Below are 12,740 nucleotides of genomic sequence, written 5' to 3' on the forward strand. Positions count from 1 at the left end.
TTTCATGATTTTTTTTATATTTTTTTTTGAAACATTCTGGAATTAAATATTGATTTTACAATTAAATAGAATCAGAAAATCATTTAAAGATAATTAATAAATAAAATATTGATTTCTAAATTTTGTAAACTCCTAAAAATAATAAAAAAAAATTATAGAACAACAAAAATAATTTTAGAAACAATTTTAGCCTTTATAAGAATAAATATTTAGTAAAATCAGTTTAAAAATGAATTAAGTTCATACGACTCGATAATTAATTATAAAATCAATCTTCGCGTCCAATAAATTACAAACAATTGATAATACAGCAACACATAGCTGACAGAACCGTCACACATTTTATTTAATAATAATTCGATAATTATATTTACATATCGGATCTGAAAATAGGTTACTTAGCCGCTAAGTAACTAAAAAGACGATACGGTTTTTATACCAAATTTGGATAATTATCAAAACAGAAATTCTTATAAAATACTTTATACAAAAATGAAGTAATAATGTCTTGCCTTTTGAGAATATGGATTCTTATCGATATATAAAATAATTTGCGTATCGAAAATTTCACCCCGGGACTCGTACAGGTCAAACCGTACCCCGGATCGAAAAAGTCAAAACATGAAAAATGTTCAGAATTATCAGATTAGGTTAGGAAGGAGTTTTCGGAAGAGTTTCGGGTTGTGAAAACGCAAAAACAATTGAAGTGGAATGATTTCTGATTCTAAAAAGTAATTTTATATTTATAAAAAAATAATCATTATTAATTTATAAATTCTCATAAAATCATATAATAATCCAAAAATTACCAGAAAAATACCAAAATCATCTAGATCTAATTCTGGATAATTGGAAATTAAAATATCTAAATTTTATCAGAAATAAACATCCAAATATTATTATCCATCATCAAATAATTCACCAAAATTCACATAAAAATCACATAATAATTATTTATTGATAAAAATAATTACATAAATTTCCCAGACGTTACAGTTTCCAACATTTAATGGCTCTAGCTTTTCCAAAGTTCAACTTGCCGTCACGATTTACTGTACAACGTGATTGTTTTGGTATATTTTGTGCTGAGAAGAGAAAGTTAAAACATCTTTTGATGAGAAAAAACAAAAAGTCTGTCTTACAACAGATACTTGGACGTCTTTATGAAAGGTTAATTTTATGTGTTTAACCGCTCATTACATTAATGAGGACTGGAAACTTTGTAAAAAGCTTTTGAGTTTTACACCAATTACTTCACATCGAGGCAAAGATATAGGTCGTTCAGTTGAAAAATGTTTGCGTGATTGGGGAATTGAAAATATTTTCACAGTGATGGCTGATAATGCAAGTTCTAACAACGTGGCTATTGAATATTTAAAAGACGAATTCTCTGTAAAAGATGGGAGTGTTTCGAGCAGCAAGTATATACACATGAGGTGTGTTGCACATATCCTAAACCTAGTTGTCAATGATGGGCTGAAAATAAAACATTTATCTCTTTCAATTAAGAGAATTCGAGATGCTGTCAAGTATGTGAAGAACTCAGCTGCTCGGCTATCAAAATTTGAAGAATGTATGGAAATGGAAAATGATGGTAACAATGTAGAATTGACATAAGATGTTTCCACGAGGTGGAATTCAACGTATATGATGCTCGATGCAGCTTTGAAACATGAAAAGGTATGGAAAAGATATGAAAAAGATGATATTGTGTTTTCTATTGATCTTGCTAAGGGAAATGGGGTACCGGATGCAAATGACTGGGCTAATGCTCGTAAGTGACATAAATTTTTGAGACATTTTTATGAGTTCACCCTAAAAATTTCTGGTAGCAAGTATGTAACTTCAAATTTGTTTTATCATGAACTAGTGGCACTAAATGGTACTTTAACGTCATGGATCAGGAGTGATAACGAGGATTTAAGTACAATTGCTTCTAAAATGCAAGAAAAGTTTGATAAATACTGGGGAGATCCATTAAAGATGAATAAGTTAATATTTATAGGAGCAGTTCTTGATCCTCATTTCAATTGGGATATATTGAGTTCACCATGGAGCGTTTGTACGAAAATATTGTGTTAGCATCTACGATGAAATGACAATTAAAGGATGCACTATATGAATTGTTTAATAACTACAAAGAGAAGTATTCTTTGACTTTCGATGAAGGGTGTTCAAGTGGTAAGAGTACTATCATTTTTTCTGATGTTAGCGAAGAGAATCAGTCTTCTGATGTTAGTCAAGTATGGTAGAATGAATATATGACAGAGTTTGAGATGCTTCATGGCGGGAGTAGTGCAAGTTCTTAACTTGATGTTTATCTTGAAGAATCAAGGGTTAGCGGCGGCCAAAAGTTTGACATTCTTCATTGGTGGAAGGGCAATTGTGTTAGGTTTCCGATTCTTTCTCAGATGGCTCGTGACATCTTAGCCATTCCGGTGTCAACAGTTGCATAAGAATCTGTATTTAGTACCAGTGGACGGGTATTAGATGCATTTAGAAGTTCTTTATCTCCTGTAATTGCAGAAGCTTTGTTGTGTGCACAAGACCGGTTTCGAGGATCTTTTCATTCAAATGATGTTGAAGAAATTGATGACGATCAAGAAAAGCTTGCCAAGGGTGAGAACTTATTTTTCTGAAACCTTGTATTTAGTTATCTATGTTACTACTCTCTAGTCCTGATTTTTTTTAATCCATTATCCTACTTTATTCACATAATTCAGCAACTTGGTAGTAGATGCACTTTCAAGAAATATAGAGATTCAAGAGGACAACAATGAAGAAGAAGTTATTACTTTGAACTAAGGTATTATTATTAATACTAATGGCCTGACATAAAAATGATGTATTATTTAATTGGAAAGATTCGGGATTTATAAAGTATTATGAGGTAGCACTGCTGGTTATTAGGCTAAGTAGGAGTAAGAATAAAGTAATTTTGATTAAATTATTTATTCGATGACATACCTAAAGGATCTCTGATATCAAACTAGATGCATTACTGGTCTACACAGAAATTTGGCCGAATACCTACTGAACTTTCTAGTCTGTACTGTTGTACGTAGTCTGCTGTTTGTTTTTGGATTTTGTTGTTAGAATCTTCGAATACTTGCACCAAAGAAGAATTTGGTTGATGTACTGAATTAAGTGAGAAACAAAACCTGTGATTTTTGTCTTTGTCTCCATCTACATATATTAAATTATATTTGGTTAGTACAAGTATGCTGAATGCAGATTCTGAAATATATTAACTACTATGGCTCTAACACATTTGAGATCCAAGGAGAAGACGACCGATCATCCAGTTCTTGTAATGACTAGTAATGCATGTTGTATCTTGAAGTTATAAATGTCTGTAGTATGATGTTAGTACCATGGATGCTTATATATAAATCTACCGTTGTATCTTTATAAATGATGCATGTTTGTATAAAATTAATTACTTTTAATAAGATTTATATTGTTTCCATGGTACCTTCCATTGAAAAAGTTACATTAAGACTTGAAAGAAAATGCTTGCAATGGTGAGAATCTTCTCGTCTTTTTTCTAATTTATTTCCCTTTTAATTGCTTTACAACTTAAGTACTGATTTAAACATGTATAGATTCTTTCTAATTAATGATTTGGTTATAAAAGTTTGCGGATGCCTTCAATTGAGATCTAGTGATGAATATTGTAATTGGAGCCTATAAAGCATTATGGACAAAATGGATTTTTCTATAGTAACTATAAACAAAGTCTTAACAGAGAGGCTCAGTTAGGTTGGTAACTATTTCATTCCTTGTTACCCAAATATGTTTCTTGTTCCAGCTTGTTGAACCTGACTCTGAAGGACAACACAATTTTAAGTGCAATAAATTTGAACGGGCCTGTCAAGTGTCAAGAAGTGACATTTTCCCTAACATCAACCTATAATATTGTTGGCTTGCTGCCAATTCACTCCGTGTAGTTTATTGCTTAAATCTACCGAGTGATTTTTTTACCACTCTAGATGTTATCTTTGCGCTTAACATATACATATACCTTTTAGATTTCTTTCCAGGTTACAGAGTATCGTGATACTACTATTGCTGATTTTTTTACAGGAAGAGACATTTGTTTGTCATGTTTATATTGTATTTATTTATATCTTTATCTTTCTTTATTTATGTGGGTGTCTTAAACTCCTCAAGGCCAGTCATGATAAATGTGGTTTAAATTTTTGTTTCTTTTGATTTATTTTTGCTCATATTTTGGTTCGCAGGATTTCTTGATATTTCCAGTCAGGTCAATTTAGAGTGTGATACTAACGAGGGCGTAGCTTAATACAGGAAAGCTCTGCAGATATGAGTTGTACAACAAAATGAGGCCTTCTCTGTAGTGAATCTGGGCTTGTAATTAGACTAATGGCATGGCCTATGATGTAAATTATATGAAGCATTATGCATCACCTGGAATGGAGTACATGCCTATTATTTTGAATGCTACTTTTGTAAATGGATTGTACTTCTGTTAAATTTTATGTCACTGGATTGAACTAGAGAACAACTTTATGTCACTACTTGGTTTATATTTAAATTCTTCAAATAAACCTTTGGCACTTTCACAACTTTTCTTCCTAAGTTATATATGTCACTTGATTTCTCTTTAAGAAATGGTAGCAATATAAAGTTACTTCATGTTCTGCTAATAGAGATTGTGGATATAAATTTTAAACTGATACTTTAAAATCATTCCTTAAATGTAAATTAAGGTAAATTTGTATCAGGTTTTGGAATTTATTTTAAAAAAGAATAATTCGACGGTACTTTCGGTTTTGGTTCGGTTCTAGTATAAAAACGGTTCCGGTTCGGTTCCAAAATTTTGCTTATTTTGGTTCTCGGTTCTTTCGGGTCCGGTTCGGTTCGGGTCGGTTCTGACCCGTTGATCACCCCTATTCACAATCCCCAAAAACTGTGTTAGGGGTAATATAAGACTAATCATGACATTGGAGACTGATCTCAAGACAAAGAAGAAGAAGACTGATGAAGACGAGGAGGTGATTAGAATTTTGGGAAGATACTTGCAGAATACATAAACCATGTTGTCAACTACTCAACTCAATAACAAGGATGATTTGGATGATGATGAGCAGAAAAAGGATGAACATAAACCTTCTATCTCAAATCCAAGTCAATCTACCAAGGCAACTGGAAGCAAGGTGTGTGAGAAAAAGAAGGGAAGAGAAGAGAAGAAAGAAGAAGGGAAGAAAAGTAGAAGAGGAGGTGAAGGTGACAAAGAAACAGAATGTCCAAGAAGCCAAAACTGAACAAATCAAATCTACTCAAACCACCAAACCTAGCCAAACACTATCTCAACCTAACCCACCTCAAAAGCCAAAATACTTGTATAAACAAACTGCAAACACCTTACTTGTAATATCCGGGATATAACTTGTAATTATTTTTATTAATATATAAATATAATATGATTATAATGTGAATTTTGGTGAATTATCTCTTAATTGGTATTTGTGTTTGGATGTTTATATGTGGTAAAATTTTGTATTTTAATTTTTATATGTCCAGAATAAAATATAGATAATTTTGATTTTTTTTATTAATTTATATGTGGTTATATGATTTTATAAAGGATTTATGGATTTAATAAATTATTTTTTCGAGTAATTATAAACTATTTTGTATAAACGGGAATCGTCCGACTACAACAGTTTTTACGTTTTTACAACCCGTAAGTCTTGGGAAAACTCCTTTTTAACCCAATTTGAATATTCCGAGCATTTTCCATATTTTGACTTTTCCGATCCGGAGTACGGTTTTACCGAATTGGATCAGTTTTGTTAATACTTAATGATTAAGTATTCTATTTTTATATCTGATATGATCCAATGGGGTGCCAATATTCCGTAAATATAAATAGCTCTACCGTATTTTATTTTGTACAGATAATCATTATCAAACAGTAAAAATATATAATTTTCAAAGAAAAGCCCTAGAATTCGTCGTGTTCTTGAGAATTAAACCTAAAAACAAAGACGTTATCGAAATCGAAATCAAGCGTGTGAGTAATCAAAACAAAGCATGTGAAGAGTACTTTCAGATTCCACAATCAATTTCACTGCAGAAATCATAGGTATTTTTCGATATTTTTTATTAAATTCGAATTAAATTGGGTTTAAATATGAATTTTTGATTTTTGATGTTGTTTGTGTGATTTGATGCTTGCATGTTGTAGATAATTTGATTCTGATTATTTTGGTATATTATATGTCAAATTTGGAGTTCAATAACATATAGAAAATTGAGTTTAATTCTCGAATTAATAAAATTAGGGTTTAAATAAGTATGAATGTTCTTAATTGATTTTTGAGCGTTTTTGATTCAAGGCTTATTAGTTTAATTCGTTTATACCAATATATACATCGTGAAACAAGCAATTGATTGAGATAAGTTTGATAATCATAGGATAACGGGAAGAGCTTCGCCGGAGTTTCGAAACTCGATCGGCGGCGAAGCTTTGACCGGGTTTTTCGGTCGAAATATGTACTGTTTGTTGAGAATGATTCTGCAAACGTGTTTCTGGCATAAAGACGAACAATTCCTGTTAATTTTGCGCAGTTCTGGGCCGTATTGAAGGTCGCCGGAAAGCTTGGGGTCACCGTTAATGGCGACCGCCGGTGAACTGGTGTGAAAGGTGAAAAAATTACCATTTTGCCCCTGTATTTTGTAAGAGACTTACGAAATAGTCCCTGTGGTTTTAAAAACTAACAAAAATTATATTTCTGTTTCTAAAAATATTAAAAATTATATTTCTATTTATTTTAATTTCAGAAAATAATTTTTATTATTTAAAAATTCATTATTCTTAATTTCGAAAATTATTTTTAATTAAAAAATAAATCGGAATTATTTAATTAATTAATTTTAGTTAATAATTAATTATTTAATTGTCAATTAATTTAAATATTAATTGATTAAATTAGTTATTAATTAAATTTAATTGATTATTTAATTAGATTTAAATATATTTTTTGATTTAAAAATTTTGAAAAATAGTTTCAAGTTTTAAAATATTTTTATAAATTATGTTCAAGGCTCGAAAATTATTATTAAATGATTTTAAAGTCAGATTCGGCTATTCGAACCCTGTTAATTATTTATAAAATGATTCGTTGACCCGTTTTAATTCCAAAAAATGTTCAAAAATTCGTACTAAATACCCGGAAAATCATTTTAACCCCGAATCTTCTTTGAAAAATCATTTTTATCGAATATCTTACATGCTATATGCTACATGTGATCTGATTGATGTATAATATGCTTATATGTTTATTGTTTGACGGTTTTTATCGTAACTTTTAATCCGTACGTCAGATTTGGGTGAAACGAAGGGTAGATAGAAGCTTGTAACGAATATAATAAAGTGTGAATGAGTATTGATAGATACTTATGATGTCTAGCATAGGAAACGAGGCGTAAAAAGGGAAAGCAGATAGTCAGTGAATAGAAACGATAGACGAGAGCAAGTGAATTGAAAGCCAGTTGAGATAAGGCAAGTATTCTGAACCTTTCTTGAAATATGTTGCTTAGTATTTCAAATAGTTCATGTTTTATATTGCAAGTACTTTGAAGTACTTAACCCTAAACCCTGGTATTACTTGTTGATCTAAAGCCGTAAGCTCTATTCCTTACAAACCAATGATTGTTGAATACCCAGATACGAATCACCTATATATGATACTACTCCATAAATACATATAAACCATATACTAATCACCGAACTGGATTTGATTATCATAAAAACCTTCATACCTTGTACATCAGAAGACTAATCCTTGTAACCATTAAACCCTTGTTATTCTATTATCTGATTCTTTTATAGGCTGGAAGCCAATCCTTGTACACTCCTTGTTATACCTTTATGGTGTTATGAATCACCTTATGCTTTGAGACAAATGTTGTTTATGATTCTGTTTATTGAATTACATTGTTTATTCTGTTATTGTTATAGAATTGGATTGTTTTCTAAATGTGGACCAGACTCGTGGTCAGACCAGATTCGTGGTCGTATTAGGCCAATCTATGCCTTGGATCCAGTATATAGAGTAGAGTTGTGTGCCTTGCTCGGGGTTAGAGCGTGACTGATCAACAACCTAACCTTGGTTTTAAAATAAAAAGTGAATATTCAATTATAATCATTGTTTAACAAGAAACTTGATTCCTTAAATCATTTCATTTGAAAATTATTTAATCTCAGTATTGTCACTATGCCTTGATGAGCTAGTTAGCTCACTCTTGCGAATCTGTTTATGTTCTTTTCCATTTAAGAAAGAAATTGTTGGTAGCGAGGATCCCCAGACAAGTGTGAAAGCTAGGATTCCAGGTTTAGACGGAATAAGCTAGTTGAAGACTTTTGTTTTAGTTTTGAGTTTGAAAGTTGTAAAAATGTTTTACATTCGGATATAAGTTAAACTAGTTGGGATTTGGTACATTTGTAATGTAACTAAGGTTGTGTCTTGTGTGCATAATTTAACCTGTTACGATCTGTGGTTATGGTAAGTAGGGTCATTGTATATATTATTTTTATAAACAGGTTTATATAATATGTGTGTGTGTGTTGTGAACCCCAAACTTCTGACCGGAGTTTGGAGGGCGTCACATTACTCAAAATACCTATCAGATCCAGCCATGTCACACTTAAGAAAATCACAAACCTACCTTCATACAAGCCACCAACCAAAACTCACTTCAAGACTGTTGCAAGAAAAAATAAGAAAATCCAAGCTAATACTGGTGTCATTTGGAACTGTTTCAATCAAAGTGACTTTCTGCCTCTAAATATGTGCATCACAGATGGTGACTTTTTACAGAAATTAACTGAAGAAATTGTCAGAGTTTGGATTATATCTTTAGCAGAAGTCAGAATCTACTACATGGATGGCTCCTTCATTTAGCTTAGCAGGGGAATAATGGAAACACTTTCAACCACAAAATTGAAGAGGGTAATTAGCTTGATGAAGGACAAGGACACAAGTACAAGAATGTGGAAGGCTGTGATGTCTGAAAGATTGAGGGAAAGGGATGAAAGACATGCAAGATTGAAGGCTGAAAAGGAGGAAAGGGATAGAAAGTATGGCTAGAAGATAGAAATATTTGAACAAATATCAAATGAGCTTAAGGCAAGGGGGTTGAGTAGAATATCAAAAGATGGACATTTTCTGAACATTCAAGTTGGCAGATTCTCAAGATTTAGAGTTGGTTACCTCAACGGTTACACATTCGATGAATGGCTAAAGTTGGTAGAAAACTTAAGAGGGGCATAAATAATTGAAGAACTTCAAGTACTAGTAAATCTCAAGGACCTCATTAGGAAAGAATCAGGCTATGAAAAAATCACTTGATGGTTATAATTGTTGAACTTATGTAATCATCAAATTTATAAAAGTTGTATTTGTTAATCTGCCAAGTTGTATATAATTAATCATAGCTTAGGGTTAGTCTTGTTATCAGGCATGAATTTTTGATAAGCAATCTTCTCACAAATTGGGGGAGATTGTTGTGCAAGACATGCCTATACCATAAAAACCTAAGTCACATTGACAACCCTGAGATATAGTTGTTTGATAATCAATTATATATTTTATATTGTATTACTTGAGTCTGTAAAAAGGTTAGAAGATTAGACTGGAGTATTTTTCTGTAAATAGATTTAAGCTAAAGAATAAACTCTGGAAGAAGATCAAGCCATGATCATGTCTCAGAGAAAAGTGAAGAAGCTTGGAGTTGAATAAAATTGTTTTATGAAAAATATTCTAAGTCAAGATATTAACAAGTCACATATCAAGCAATATCGAGAAGTCATTCGAAAAGTCCAGAATGACTTATCTAGAAATCCAAAATGGCTTATAAAGAAGTCTCAGAGATATCGACAATTCAAATGAAGATGTGAAGATTGGAGATATCGACAAGTCATTTCTGCATGTAGAGAACTCAGAGATATCAAAAAGTCAAAATGAAGATGTGAAGCATTGGAGATATCGACAAGTCAATTTCTCATTAGAGATCTTAGAGATATCTAATAGTCAAAATTTATATAGAGATCTCAGAGATATCGACAAGTCAATTTTATATATAGAGATCTCAGACATATAGACAAGTCATTTAACATGTAAACATCAAGAGACCTCGACATGTCAATTATACATATAGAGAACTTAGCGATCTCGATAAGTCATTATACTTATCGAGATGTCACTTCTTGTTAAGTGGTATTTATGACACTTATTTATGCTCTAATAAGCTTTGAGTTGGTGTATTTGTACTCAAGTTATTTGTGTTTTAACGTGTTTTCAAGTGTTTTTGCATTTCAGGCTTTACTTCATGAATCAGGTGAATTAGCATTATTTTGATGCTAATATGGCATTTAGGATGTGTTGGAATAAAAGTTTGGAAGATTGGATCGAAGCTGCAAGGAATAAAGAAGAAGAAAAAAATGAAGTTTTAGCAGAAGGCAGGCGCGCCCGCGCCGGTGTTGTGCGCGGCCGCGCCGGGAGTGCAGAAAGGCAGCGCGCCCGCGGTGTTGAAGCGCGCGGCCGCGCTGGGTCGGGATATTAAAATCCTGATTCTTTTATAATTCAAATTGCTGGACTCCTAGGATGCATGGACTGCTATATAAACATAATTTAGGTCATTTTTCAGGATATATTCAGAGATATCAAGACATCAAGCAGAGGAGAAGACGGCAAGAGACCTTTTGGCACAATTCAGCAAAGGCAAAGACGAACTAGTTTATTCTTGTGAATCTTTGTTTTGAGTTGTAATTTGGATGCTTGTTTCTTGTTTTGCTGAACCCTTACGCTTGTTTGTAATTTGGTTTATTTATTCGTATAAAGACTACATTTGCTATATCATGTTTTCATTAGAACCTACGTTGGCGATGAGTTCGATTATGGGCTAATCGTTATTGTGGGGTTCAAGCGGATTTATTTATGGATTTCTTTAGTTAAATTGTTTGATGCCTTAGTGTGTGGTGATTGTATGATATCCTAGTATTGGTTGTGCGTATTCGTCTTATGAGCGTCGCGAACTTATAAGATAATATGTTAATTCTTAATAAAGCAAAAGTGAATTTAAGGATTTAGAACTTGCCATGCTAGCATAGGTTCATGTATTTATATGCATGATTCGTAGGTAATTTTAACCATCTTACTTGCCCTACGTAATCAAGATAGATAACTTGTGCTTAAACCGTTATGCTGTCAATTTCTATAGACATATAGGGACTCAATATAATTGGTGCATATTCAGCTTCTATCTCTTTTGTGGATGTCTGGTAGAATGGTACTTGTGCAACGAAAGTTGGCGTTTATCAGTTTTGTGTTATCTGATTAGTGCCATCACCATTGCATGCTAAAATTGAGAATAATAAGGCTATTGAATGAAGTATTTAATGAAGTTAGAATCCCATGTCTGTCATATATATTAATTCAATAAATCTTATTCTCGTAGTTATAATAGTTAGCATAATTATTAGTTATAAGCATTCTCAATTGGTTATCGTCTTAGCATTGAATAATAACCATATATTGTTGCTTAGGTGTGTAATTTAGATAGTTAACCAATACAGTCTCTGTGGGATCGAATCTGATTTATATCGTATAGTACTTGCGAACTCGTATACTTGCGTGTAATATTAGCGCGTGTTTAGCGACTAACAAATTTTTGGCGCCGCTGCCGGGGATTGCAATGTTAATTACTAGTTTATGTGCTTTCCATTAGTGGTCATTAAAGTTCATTGACTCGGACATTGTTACTTATTTGTTTCCTCATTTTATTTCAGGTGATCTAGCAAGGGTGTATGCATACGGTTTCGCGTACTCGTAAGAGAACACTGGATAAAGCCGTGGAAGAACTTATGGTAATTCGCAGGGAAGTTTTTGAGGAAGAAAAGAAGGTAGAAGAAGAAGAGAAAGTTGAAGAGCCAATTATAGTAGCTATGGGTGATCAAGCAGAAAATCTGAAGGCTTTGATGGACTATTCTAAGCCAAAGATTAATGACATTCAGTCTAGCATCATTAGACCAGCCATCGCGGCTAACACTTTTGAGATCAAGTCCAGCACGATCCAGATGTTACAGAACTCAGTTCAGTTTGGGGGTTCTCCCACCAAAGACACCAACGTACACATCAGGGATTTCATCGAGATCTGCGACACTTTCAAGTTCAATGATGTGACTGAACATGCTATCAAGCTGCGACTCTTCCCATTCTCTTTGAGGGACAAAGCTAAGTGCTGGTTACACTCTCTACCATCAGGGTCTATCACAACTTGGGAAGATCTTGCTCAAAAGTTTCTCACTAAATTTTTTCCCATGGCGAAGACTGCAGCAATCAGGAATGCTCCTACCCAGTTCGTGCAGCAAACTGGAGAATCTATGTGTGAGGCTTGGGATCGATATAAAGAGATGCTAAGGAAGTACCCACACCATGGCATGCCTGATTGGATGATTATCAACTGTTTCTACAATGGATTGGGTCCTACTTCTAGGCCCATGCTTGATCCAGCATCAGGAGGAGCCTTGTGGGCTAAGAGCTACGATGAAGCTTATGAACTTATTGAACTGATGGCTGCTAATGAGTACCAGAATCCTTCCCAGAGACTGACTCAGGGAAAAGTAGCAGGAATTCTGGAGTTGGACATAACAACTGCTATAGCTGCCCAACTTAAGGATTTGACAATGAAGGTGGACACTTCGGCTAATT

General features: G+C 33.0%; 1 non-coding gene across 1 annotated transcript; it reads right to left on the reverse strand.

The window, feature by feature from the left end:
• Positions 1–12,364: 12,364 nt before the first annotated feature.
• LOC141687637 (small nucleolar RNA R71) lies at positions 12,365–12,471 on the reverse strand. The gene has a single exon (XR_012561127.1). It is a non-coding gene; the product is annotated as a small nucleolar RNA R71 (small nucleolar RNA).
• Positions 12,472–12,740: the final 269 nt, after the last annotated feature.

This window comes from Apium graveolens, chromosome 9 (genome assembly GCF_009905375.1).
Source record: "Apium graveolens cultivar Ventura chromosome 9, ASM990537v1, whole genome shotgun sequence".
In the NCBI taxonomy this organism is placed as follows: Eukaryota; Viridiplantae; Streptophyta; class Magnoliopsida; order Apiales; family Apiaceae; genus Apium; species Apium graveolens.